The sequence below is a fragment of the Heterocephalus glaber genome, unplaced genomic scaffold, assembly GCF_053883595.1.
Source record: "Heterocephalus glaber isolate CG9 unplaced genomic scaffold, H.glaber_assembly_v1.0 deba00001531, whole genome shotgun sequence".
Lineage (NCBI taxonomy): Eukaryota > Metazoa > Chordata > Mammalia > Rodentia > Bathyergidae > Heterocephalus > Heterocephalus glaber.
The window spans coordinates 13754528-13767856 of NW_028258329.1; the positions used below are offsets into that span (position 1 = coordinate 13754528).

The following is a 13329-nucleotide window of genomic DNA, read 5'->3' on the forward strand; positions in this document are numbered from 1 at the left end:
CACCCCAATCCAACCCAGCAGCCCATGTGAAAGCACAAGCTATGTCCCAGAGGCATTTCCATAGGTTTCCAAACATGGATTACAGACACATAACTCTACGTAAATGCTCTGCTCTAGCACTGTTGCACCGTAGCAGTGTGTGTGAGTGTGTGTGTGTGTGTGTGTGTGTGTGTGTGCACGTGAATGTGGATGGAACCCAGGGCCTTCATATTAAGCTACTTCTCTGACTTTTTAAAAAAATTTTGAGACAAAGTCTTGCTAAGTTGCCCAGGCTGGGCTCCAAGTTCCAATCCTCTTGCCTCAGCCTCTCAGAGTGCTGGGATCACAGAGCCGCACCTCCCATGCCTGGCTCCTTCAACACTGTATACGACCATCCTCATTATTTAAGGTAGCACTGGTGAATCCTGAACCATTCCTCCTTGGAGAGATACAGGTTGGGTTCCTACTGCTTCTGATCACAAGAGCTTTATAAACCAATTGATATATATATATATACACACATACATATATATATATATATATATACACACATACATATATATATATACACACATACATATATATATATATACACACACACACACATATACATATATATATACATACACACATATCCCTTATTTAATATACATCACTGATTCATCAGCACTGAGCCCCAGGCTGAAAGTATTATACCCTGTTCTGGAGCTAAGCTCATCTAACACAGATTTCCTCCACAAGGTACATCATAGCTGCCCTGCCCTGGGGAGCCCTACACAGCATTTTAGCACTCTGCTTACAGGTCATTTTACACAGTGAGTTCTGTTTTTGTTTGTTTGTTTTGTTTTTGGTACCGGGGATCCAACTCAGGACCTTGTGCTTGCAAGGCAGGCACCAGAACCACTGAGCTAAATCCCCATCCCTGCAGGTCATTTTATACAGTAACAGCACCAACAAAGGACATGAACATGAGGCTACATGTGGCATTAAAGAGATCACAGAAGGACACTTGTTTATAGCATAAGAGCTCCAACTAGAAAGCAGAATTTCACCTTAAATGACCTTAGCTGAGAGTATGCAGGACAGGCAGGTAACTCAAATTTGTTGCTGTTTTGCACATCTGCAAAAAGTGTTGTGAGCATTAGTCTGGCAGAGTCAAGTAGGCCAAAGCTATGAAAACAACTTAGGTCAGAGGTGGATCTGCAGACACAGAATCCACACGTACTGAGGATGGACTGTTCAGGCTTATACCTAGATCAGGGTTCACACACACACAAGCCCCGCCTGGCCGGGCCAGCACCTGGCAGTAGGGCACTCTGCCACTCCTGCTAAGCATGCAGCCCTGCCACCCTCTTATCCTGGGAGACTAGTGGTGGCCAGAAGGGAACTCTGTGTCTACCTTAAGTGAGGTGTCACACAGTGGTGGGATCTCCCCTCAGTGACTGTTTTCAGCCAGGAGAGTTTTGCAGGCTTCCTGGGAGAAACTGGTCCATTAAAAAGAAATGCTTTTGCTTCTCTGGGGTCTTAGTGGGTCCCTGGAAGCCATGTATAGTACTTCATCTCCCCCCAACCTGTTTTAATCAGCAAGGAGACAGGCTCAGCAAAGGCTCGCAGACCTCACAGTCCATGCCAGCTCTGCTTGCCATGTCAGCTCAGGGAAAGGAGAGGTGCCCAGGCCTGGGCCACCCCAAACCACCTCCCCTCGGCAGCTCTGGCAGCTTTGCTGGCTGCCCCAGGGTACTGTGGAGCACGGGCACCCAGGCCTGGGGCCAGCTCACCAGCTGTGGATCTTATCACAACTCTCCTTGTTTAGTAAGAGTCCAAAGACAAGCATGCAAATATACTGCTCTGCAGCCAGATTTTAACGAATACATCAGATGTGCACTCAGAACACAGTGTACTGCTCTCCTACACCTGCAACAGGGTCTTGCTCAGGTGTTTTGAGCACCATGGGGAAAATGTGCTAGATTTCTAAGCCTTTTGTTTTTTATGGCCATAACACTTGTTTTTCTGTTCATTTTTTTTTTTTTTTTTCTGGCTGAGCAAAAGTACTCTTTTGCCTTTCAGAATTTAGCTGAGGGGGGGAAATGCTATACTACCTGGGTCATCACAGGAAATGTCAGGCTGGAGAATTTCAACATATGAAAACCAGATGGGACCGTAAGAGTCCAAAGTAACCAATGCATAAGGGGTTTCCTCCTAGGCCAACTTGCTCCACTCAGCATAGGTATGCGTCCATCCTTCAACTCCAGATACAGGAAATCCCTTCCACGGAGTAACAGAGGCTTCTTTTGGGAACCGAAGGGTGAATCCTCAAGATTCCAGGGGCAATGTGGAGCACTTCTGCCACAGAAGTAATTATTTAGGTTGAGTGGCGCTTAGTAAAAGTAAAACTGGATAGCGGTTCTGTGTTTGTTTTTCTAAAGAGAGAGTGTCTTATTATGTTGCCCTGGCTGGGCTTGAACTTAATGTTCTTAGTAGAAAAATAATAATAAAAATATATACACAAGAAATTTTGTTCCATGAGAACACTTCCTTTTTAGCGTCCAGAGTAGCCAATATTCCATACCATCCTCTCCTCCCCAAATGATTCATTCACTCATTCATTAGCCAATACTGATTCACAGCCTATCTGTCCTAGGCACATTTCTGTATAGAAGGTTTACGTACAGTGACTGAGAAGATGAGGATCAGCCCTCAGGGTGATGGGAGAGAGCCCTGCACGTGCCAAAGGTGCAGCCCTGCTGGCCTATGATGGAAGGTGACAATGTTCCATGCAGGGCAGCACTGGAAGAGAGCCCATGTGTACATGGGGTGGGGGAAGAGGGGCTTCAAAGAGGAGGGGATCTTTGGGATGGGTCTACATAATAACAGGAGTTTGCCAGATCCACTGGGTGAAAGATAGAAAAAGAAGATTCCATGAAAAGGAATCAGCAGATGCCAACCATAAAAGCTCCAATAAACAGGGTCACCCTAAGGATGACCATTAGCAGCACAGTGCCTGTGAGGGCACAGGGCCACCAGGCAAATCCAAGACAGGTTCCTGCTATCTGTGCATGCGAGCTCATGTGCAAAGGCTGTGCTTGTGTGTCGGACTGTGCGTGATGTGGCTGCTGGAAAGTGGGCTGGCACTGCTGGGGAAGGAAGCTGGGGCTCCTCATCTCCCCCGCACATCCCAGCCTCTTCTCACTCCCTGACACTGGCCAGAATCCTGAGCTTCAGAATTTGATGCATCTGCCCCCCACTTCCCTTGGTGGCCTGTGGAGCCCTAGACAGCAGTTGTGATAAACTGGAGGCAATGCTCTAGCTGTGACGCTTTCCTGTTGCATAATAAACAGTCCAGAGAGTTCTAGAGGGCCAGTCAATGACTCACGATCTGTGTCTAATCGTCCAGCAGAACTCAGCAGTTTGAGAGAAAGCTCATAGGAGAACTGAACGTGTCTCTTTAATGATGCCAGCTAGATTCTCTCTCTTCCCCTCTGCTCTTCCCCAGCTGGAGAAATAAAAGGATGCAAAATGGGATGAGGCAAGAGGACAGTTTCCCTTGTATGTGATCCTGCACTGGAACCTGGAGCACATACACCCCCTCTGAGTTATTTATGATTATTCCCTTTGTCCAAGAAAGGAAACACACCCTACACTTTGATGAACAGGCCTTGAGCCACTTGCTGAGTTCCTTCTGAAGCTATTAGGCAAAGGAGTAGACAAGATGCTCAGGAAGAAATCATCAGAACAAATAAGGCTATTTGAGAAGGGAAGGCGGATGGAGCATTTCAAAGCCACCTTGCATCTCTGCAGAAAGAGCTGAGGAGAGCAGGAAGGAGATCTGCAGAGAACTTTTAGCACTGAATCTCACAGACAAAGTAGACATGAAGACAGCATCATGCCAGTGGGATTTGGGAGATCGATAAAGGAAGTGATCTTGATCTTTACTCCTGCCACTGTATCCCAGTGGCCCTAGATAGTAAGCTGGTTCAAAAGCAACACAGCTAAAAACTATGCTTTTGATATTTGATAGATAAGTGTCTGGATATTTGATAGCAGGGCATGGATATTCGAAAGACAACAGGATCTGAAAATCAACAGAATCAAGACCAAATAATTATTCCATCTGTAGATGGTTTAACTCATTTCCTATGGTATGATATGTGGCTATTTCAGGTGAATAATTATTGTGTGTCAAATGCTGTTTGTCCTCATCATATGACAATACTTTGGGGTCATGTCTCCACCATTAGCTTCTCGAACTAGAAGGCTGTGGGGAGACAAATGATATTACCCAAAGAAGATCATTACTAGGGTGGATATCCTGCCTCAGGTCCCCATGCAGAGCTGCAGGTGGGGAACTACTTATACTCTCGTGGATTAATCTAGACCACTGTTCCTGTCTATGTAAAACAAACTGTACTCTCTGCTTTCTTATTCTTCTACAATATGCTCTGATCATTACAAAAACATCTATTACTCAGAATTTTTTATTTTGTATGTAAAATTAATATCAATGCAAGAACTCACTGGATTTAGACATAAATTGCTACCATATAACTACCTCTTGCTTTTAAAAAGGTAAATATCAGCAACACAAATACATTAAAGTATTTCAAAATATCTTCAGAGTCCAACTCTTCTGGGTCATTTATAAAGACACCTTTAAAGCTCTTTATAGGTTATGTGAAAGCAGAGTTCAAAAATATAAATCATGTCCTATTCCTCTGGGTATCCAAAGGGGAAAAATGTAAGAATTGCACAAAGCTGTTGTCTTCTCTGTGACCAAAGCTGCCCTTTGAAAGGGAGATGTCACATGCAAAAGGATTTGCAAGGCCACAGCCCAACTCTTTGCAGAAGCAAGGGCTGGACATTTTCACATCCTCCAAAGGCTCAGTTTAGGCTGAAACCACTTCTTGACATGAGCAGTGGCAGCTGCTCGGTCTGCCATGCATCCCCAAAGCCTTCCTCTGCTAAGGCATCCTGAGGTACCAGGTTACTTGGCATTGAGGGCGGTTACTGCTCCTTAATGTCCCTATGATCTTCACGTGAAAAACACATCTTGACCTATTGCTTTAAGGATTCTCAGCCCACAGAATCTAGGTGCAACACCTTATGGGGTCATATTCTGAACTGGTCAGAACTTCAGCTGTAAAGGGTTTTTCTGCCCTTGCCCTCTGGGGACACAGGGACACTTTGCAGGGGCAGAAACTTTTCCCTAAGTGATGTGGATGACCACGATGCACTAACGGGCAACTGTATGTGGGCCAGGAGAATCATCCTCAGGTTAAACACTGGACTGTCCGACTCTCCCTCCCCTGGCTACGAACCTCTTGGTCTGCATCCTCCTCAGCTCTCAGCTAGAGCAAGGCCTGAACTAATCTTTTTTCTGTGTCCCCGATCTGTCACAAAGCAAAAATGCCCTGACCTCATCCCAAGCCACGGGTACAGTTGTGCTGTAGCCAGGGCTGCCAGCCCGAGCCCCTGCTTCTGTCTGGATCATTTCTCAACCTATCTCGACTCAACCTTGTTACTTCAGATCAGAGCTGCCCATAATTAGCCAGGCACAGATGCCCAGTGGCTGCCAAAATGAGGAGGCTTGGATGCCTCCTGGGTGACTCACCAAATGAACCAGGAGAGGGTGAAATGCTCAGATTCTTAACGGATCTGCATGAAAATGACACTGAATGCAGCAAGCTTCACAAAATCCCCTCCAGGCTCTTCTTTGAGCTTCTCTCCCTCCTTCCTTGAGAGCAAGGAGCTGGAATCAATGCACTCCAGCCTACATGGCCTCAAATGACTACAGCTGCTGGCTTCTGGACTCCTCCAGGAGGAACGTCTGGGGTGGAAGCAATTAAGAGCAGATGTGCCCATGTCAGTCCTAAGAACTGCCCTCAAAACACACGCACACACACACACACACACACACACACTCACTCCCTGTCCACTTTCCACAGTCTGACAGTGTCTGTCAGCAAAGCATTCCTTTTCTGACTTTTTCCCTTTCCACAGAGGTCTCCTGCTGCAACAGGCAAGGCCCACGTACTTCTACTTCCAGGCAAGGCCAGACTGGTGAGAGAAGACAGGTCAATATTGGCACCACAGCAAGAGAAAAAGTGATGGGAAGTTGAAGGAGTCTGAATCTCAGGGAGTGAGATGAACAGCCAATGATAAACGTTGTGAGAGAGCCTGAAGATGCAGCATCTCAGAGGCCCAAATGAGATTGTTTCTCATTATGGAGGTCATTTTGACCTTTCGGGTTTAGTTTTAAAAGTTTTCAGTGCCATGTGGAATCCAAGAATTTGAGCAGGATCTTGGGCTTCTAACTAACTATGGGAAATTCAACCTTCCAGGGGGTTAAATGTCCCTTGGGGACCCCAGAGGAGCTTAATGCTTGAGTTTGGGTCTTAGAAGCACAGGGCTGGGGCAGTTCTCATGTGCTATTCCCATGAATCAAGTGTCTTCTTTGATTTTCCTGATGTCCAGGAGACTAGATTGTAATGTACACCTCTTCTTCTTCTCAAAAATTCTAAAAATCCTCACTACCAACCTCTCTTCTAATCCTACCAACCCTCTCTCTCTCCCCTGGCCAGTCTACTGTCACTGAGGAGCAAGGCCCCAGATCCTCGTCAATGGCAATTATGGACATGATTCTCCCCAGAGTTGGCCTGACACAGGAAAATAAAAGCATCTAGAGGTAGGACTTCCGGCTGTATTCAAGTACTCATGGACAGAAAGTACTGAAGAAGCCAACAGAAAATGAAAGTAAGTAACATGTGCCACTTCTGGTCCAACTCACAGGACTTTCCATGTCTTTCTGCCATGTTTCTTCCTCCTCCAGCTTGATTCACATAAGCACTACAAAGTGATGTACCTATTGGAAATAGCAACACTTGGAGATGAGTTGCCCAACTATTAACAAAATCTTCACCTGAACATAAAATAAATTTTAGCAATTAAACTTCTGAAGGTTTGCTTGTACAGCCGTGGTCAGTACCGCAACAAAAATATATACATACCAGAAAAAGGGTAGATTATGAAGTACTATTAAGTGTTTCACCTAAAAATAACCCTGCCAAAAAAAAATCCACTACAAATGACAAGGACACTATGAACTTCAGAGCTCAGCTGTGATGGCTCACACAGCTGATTGATGGAACATTCCCAGTGAGTTTAGAATCTTGAGCGAGTTTTCTGGCACTATCACAGGTTCCCTTTTCCTGTAAGCTTACTATGACACACAAAAAACAAGCAGGGTCCCCATCCACACAATGAATATCTGCTACAATGAAATCCACAGAGCATCCCCAGCAGTCAGGCCCCTGTGGACTGGGGCGTGTGTCCCCATCATGATCCACACCCTGTTCTCCTCAACGCAGTGCCAGTGCCCAGGAATTCCTCAGCCCTAGCCTGACCTTTGAGTGTGAGACTCATGACTGCGGACTCACGAACGTGGGGTTCATCAGTCAACACTGACATGAACACAAGGGCCAGCCAGGCCAGCATTCATCACAAGGCTCCCGTCCTGTGCACTCAGCACCTCCACAGCCATGTCTACTGTGTCCTCCATCTCATCTCCTTCCCCACTCACCCTTCCCTCAGCACCAGGTTGTGTCTTCCACTGCTGCTTTGTCAGCTTTCTGCTGCTTCCTGTTTCCCCTCACAGGCCATTGGAAATCCTTGCTCTGGAACTTAAAATATTCACTTTCCTCAGTAGGTCATGTGCTTCTTTCTGCTGTAGTCTGTGGCATCTTCTGAGAATTTCCAAGTGCCCTCAGAGGACCCACATGGACTCTCCTGTAAGCCTGGGGACGAAGGGCCACAACGGGACCCAGCAGGGTGAAGTCTAGTTCACAGCTTTGCCACAGATTCCCTTCTGATCCTGGGTGACTGTCTTAAGTCATCTGAACCCGGGTTCTTCCAGAATAATGTTCTAACAGAATAATGTTCCTTTGCCCCAGGTAAAGGGTTTTCCTGACTACATGTATTCACTCATCCAATACATTTACTGAGTCCCTGGCATGTTCTGAGAACCAGTTTAAGCTTCAGCCATAAAACAGTGGGCAGGGCACACTCATGAGTCTGGTGCTCCTGTCAGGAATGATGACAAATGAGCAAATAAATCTATCACATGCTAAGTGAAGGCAAATGCTCTGAAGAGACAAAAAGCCACATGAAGGGGCCAGGAGGAAAGGTGGCAGGGGAGTGAGAAGGGTGCTCAGGGTGGCAGCTCTGAGGGGTCCCACTAGCAGAGGCCCGAATGAGGCAGGAGAGAAAATGCCAAGGTGCTATGTAGGAATCATAATACAGCATGAGGGCAAATGCACTGAAAAGTGGTTTAGGAGTGGGAGCCATGATTCGCCTTTGGAATCTCAACACCTCCACAAACTGGCCCAGTGTTCCTTTCCTCAGAGTGGAACCAGAGAGCTGGTCTCCTATAGGCTGTTCTGCCCTTCCCTTCTGGGACTCAGGCTCTGCTGCACATGCCCCTCAGCACAGTCAGGGAAACCAGGCTTCATTCAGGAAAAGGAGAAGAGCAAATCTACAGCACTCAAGTGCTACAACTCAGCCAAAGGTCCCAGCACTGCCTTTGTTATCACATCCTCTCCAGCAGCCGAGATTTTGTGAAGCTTCTAGAAATGCTCTATGTGATTCTGCTGGGGTCATGGATAATGAAATTAGCAGATAAAGAAATAGACCAGATGAGATGAAGTAAAAACTCAATGATCACAAGTCTGCAAAAGTCAAGGATTCTCACAGCAGAATGGCAAATTTCATTCAGTAAAAGGCCACTCAAGGAAGAAAGGAATGCAATCAATTCCCAAAAGGGAGTACAATAAAGGCACATGGCTGAGCAGGGAACAGTCAGGAGAGGCAACTGTAAAGTCAGACTAGTATGAATCAAGAAGGACCTTGTAGTAGCAAAATCTAGTGGATACACCTGTAATCCCCGCACTCTGGGAGGCTGAGGCAGGAAGACTGCATGTCTGAGCTCAGCCTGGGCAATTTAGTGACTTAGCAAGACCCTGTCTCAAAATAAAAAATCACAAAGGGCCGAGGATGCAGCTCAGTGCCAAGGCCTCAAGTTCAATCTCTAGTCTGCAGGGATGGGCACACTAGCTCCCTAAACTACATTCTTATTTTTGAAATGAAAAAATTCAAAACAACTGGAGAATTTGGGACTCATGCATGTCTTAAAGAAGGCTCTCCTTGTCCACACCAAATGTGCACATAGCCTTCACTGCAGCTTTATTCTTAATGGTGACAAGCTAGAAACATCCCAGATAGCCACTGATGACTGAATGGATAAATAAAATGTGGGGTAGCCATACAGTGACACATCATTTGTCTATCAAAAGGAAAGAAGTATGGATGGATATGCTTTACAACATGGGTGAACCTTAAAATTATCATGGTGGGTGAAAGAAGGCTGTCACAAAAGTCGCATTGTGCATAATTCCATTTCTAGGGCATGTTGAGAACAGAAAGCTGATAAGATGGAAAGTAGAATAGTTGTTGCTGGGGCCTTGCTGGAGGAGGGAATAACGCAGAATGGCTGGTAATGGGGAGAGGGCTGTCTTCAGGGGTGATGGAAATATTTGAAACTGGGTTACAGCAATGACTGCACAACTCTGAATATTCTAACCCACTCAACAGTATACATCATATGGGTTAATTTTACAGTATATGAGGTACATTTGAGGGAAGCTGTTCATAAAAGACTTCCTGTGTTTGTCCACTACTGAATGAATCCAGCGAGTAGAAGGGCTAAAAATGTTTAGCATCTCAGTCTCCACTCCTCCAACAGCCTTCAAGGTCAGCCATGAGGTCGCCATCTTGCAAGTGAAGAACTGAAGGCTCTGACAGGAAGTTAACTCGCCCACAACTCTCCACAGGAAATGGAAGAACTAAAGTTCAGATCCGGGGCTATTTAAACCCAAAGACCTAAGACTCATCTTTGCGCCACAACATGGAATGGAGAGATCCTGAGAGGGTGTGAGGTGGATGGATGTGCAATGGAGCACACGAAGGCTCAGTCCCTCCCTTTTGTTTACACAGCCAGCCTTACTTTATGCACTGGGAACACTGCAATGAACTAAATAAATCCTTATCTCGTGGTACTGACATTGGGGCATAGCAGGGCAGAAACTAAACATATAGTTAACTAAGCATGTACTCTGTCTAAGTGGGGCTAAGTTCTACGGAGGAAAAGTTACAGGGGACGGGAAATTCAGAGGTAGGAATACACATGCAATTTGCTATCACCCCAAACAGGAGGGCCTTTCTGATAAGATAATGTCTGAGCCAAGCCCATGCACAGTGAGGGATAGCCAGGAGGATTATCTGGGGAAAGTGTGGCCCAGATGGAGGGAACAGCAAATGCAAAGGCCCTGAGGTAGGAACAGGCTTGACATATGTGAGGAACCCCAGAGGTTAGCACGGCTGCAGCTGAGGAAACAGGATGCAGCCAGCAAAGTGAGAGGCAAGAAAGGCAGGGTGACTCTTCACAGAGTGCCTTGCAAGCCACACAAAGACAGGGTTTTATTGAGCGACACAGGAGGCCCCTGAGGCCTTGTGCACCACTGGGCCAACACTGGATTCCTTTTGTATTTTTAGAACATCGCAGTGGTGGCTGCAGTCTACAGAGGAGACTTTATGGGGACTGGAGCAGAAGTCAAGGAGCCTGTGTAGGAGGCCAGAAAAGTCCCAGGAGCTTGGATAAGGAGAGAGGCAGACAGTAAACATTTGCCAATCAAATTCTCAAATGGTGCAGGGGTTGGGTTTAGGCCCTGGTAGGCAGGACGGTCTGGCCTCAGCAGGGGACAGAAAGGCTCTTTCTCTAAGATTCCAGGAGAAGCTAAGCTCCCCTTTCCATGTTCAGACAAGGTTAAAGAGCTCCTGATGCCAGAGGCTGTTTCCTATTGCCAGATGAGCCATTTATTCCAAGTTGCTTTCTTTTCATCTTTTGCAAACTGCTTCCTTTTGAAAAATTCCGCTTACTCCACTTCCAAATAAATATATGCTGGCAGAGCTGCAAAGCTGGAGGGGAAACCCACACGGAATGGGCAACCCAGGCTGCCCAGAGCAGGGAAATGTGTGTGGCAACTGACACTGGCTTTCCAGCCCCAATGCACAGGGCCTGATTTGCAAGAAAGACTCCTCAATTATTTGCTCATGAACATGAAGCCAGGTTCTGGGGCTCAGACCTGCTATTCCAGGGGCACCAGGACTTCTGGAACAATCACAAGCCGGCCCTAGCAGGAAGTCAGAGACAAGGCAATGACAACAACCAGGCCTTAGCTCCTCTTCCTTCTCCATAAGATGGTCTGTAGGGCCGGGATTTAGCTTAGTGGTTCCAGTGCCTGCCATGCAGGCGCAAGGTCCCGAGTTCAATCCCTGGTACAAAACAAAAAAACAATAGAAGCAAAAGATGGTCTGTAAGCCTTGGATGGGTCTCTTCATCTTGTCCTTTCTGGGAACTAAGAGGCCAGCCTGGGGTTTGCAGAGTGCTAGCCCCAAGAGGTTCATGTTTTTGGTAACAGTAAATTTAATATCTCCTATCGGCAAGGGATTTTTCCAGTGCACAAGGTGAGTTCAGGAGCATATTCACCAGTGACTAGCATATGTTAGAATCTGCCCAGTCATTCATTATAAACTCACAGCTCCCAACACATGACCATGTGGCACTCGCCCATGTTCTCCTCTCCAGTTCAATTATGCACTCTTTATTAAGGCCAGATGCACAAGGCTCGATGTCCAGGAAGAGGGGACAAAGATACATTCGTTTGTCACAGTTCTACTGAGCACCTACTAAACTCCTGGCCCAGGGATACAAATTCATGGCCTAGAGCTGCAAGGAAACTGACACAGAATGAGAAGCAGCCCAGTGGAGCAGTGAAGAGTCTAGACCACAGCAAGATGCCCCAGGTTCAAATCCCAGGCCTACCAGAGCCTAGCTATGTAGCCTCAGTTTACACACCTGCAATATGGAATAACAGTATGCACAGGGTGGTGGTGAAGACCCAGCGAGGGGATACCAGAGAGCAAGCAGGAGCTATAGCTCTTAGAAAGGTGGGATAGGACTCAGGCAGGTGAAGGTAGGGAAATACGAAGGAAGAAAGATAGGGAACTGAGGCACAAGGCATGTGTGGCAGGGGCCCAAGGCACAGAGCTGGGGAAGCTGATTAGAACTAGAAGATGTAATGTTGGGCAGCCATGAGGCCAGCAGAGAGCCAGGGACAGTGGCAGAGCCATGAAAGGTGTTTCCGGGTCCAGCATCCAGACCAGCCACAGTGGAATTCTACCCACAGACCCCTTCTCTGCTGGGGACCGAAGGGGGCATTGCTCCACAGACACCCTTTCCTCATCCAACTTGCCTTCCACCCTTCACTGAGCCCTGACCACAGGGACCTCCTCTGTCCTGGTAGAAACCTTCCTCCCCCCACAACCTCTTCTTCTGGTCAACTGCTGCTTCCTCGTCCATCTGCACCCGGGTTCTCCTCTCTGAGAAGTCTCCTGGACCCCTGCTGGCCCAAAGAGCAGGCAACCCTTCCTCATGGCCCTGTCACTGTTATGACAGGAATACTGGCTTCTGTAATTGGTGATAGCACTTTGGTCCCCTGGGAACTGTCCAGGGCAGGAACCCTGCCAGCTTTACACAGAGTGGCACCCTTTGCTTGCTTCGCTTAGTGGTGGCCCGAAGACAGCTTCCAGGATCTGCCAATTGGTGGAAGGTGGTTTATCCTACCATGCAGGGCCAAGTCCATGGAGGAACCCAGAGAGTGTAGAGTGTGGCTTGGGAACACCCAGGGGTCTCCAACTTTCTATGAAGTATGCTACTAAACTGGTAATAATATAAAATCAAAACCGGTAATGATACTAAGACCTTATTTCCCTTTTTCACTCTCATTCTTTCAAGAGCAGGTGATGGAGGACTCTACGTGACTGTAAAGACATCACTGGTTCTAACAATCCATGCAGCTGTGTATACTCAGTTTTAATTTCTACAACAGTAAATACACATAGATATAGTCCATGTCATCACAAGACTTTTGGGGTCCTCAAAACTGCAAGTGTAAGAGTCTCAAGGACAAAAGGTTTGAGAATTGCTTGCTGTTCTAATTCATCCATCCCACCCTCCACCCCCAGGAAGATGCAGTTCCAAAGATCAATCAGCAGAGTAGTGGGTGAGGCCGGGAGTCCCAGACCCAGTGCCAGGTGATTCCTCCAGACAGACCCACCAGGCAGCACGGGCATGTGTTGCCACTCCACCCTGTGGGGCCCCAGGACACTCCCTTGCAGTCTCCTGGCACTCCTCAAAGCAGAGCTAAACACCGGGTGGGGAATTCCCCTGGCCAACCTTAC

The 13329-nt window shown here is 47.1% G+C and overlaps 1 protein-coding gene and 1 long non-coding RNA gene across 5 annotated transcripts in view; both read right to left on the reverse strand.

Moving 5' to 3' along the window:
* The window catches only part of Slco3a1 (solute carrier organic anion transporter family member 3A1), a 318089-nt gene that overhangs the window by 210150 nt on the left and 94610 nt on the right, over positions 1–13329 (reverse strand). The window lies entirely within an intron of this gene.
* Positions 1–13329, reverse strand: part of LOC147824873 (uncharacterized) — a 112639-nt gene that overhangs the window by 64673 nt on the left and 34637 nt on the right. The gene's annotated exons all lie outside the window — the stretch shown is intronic.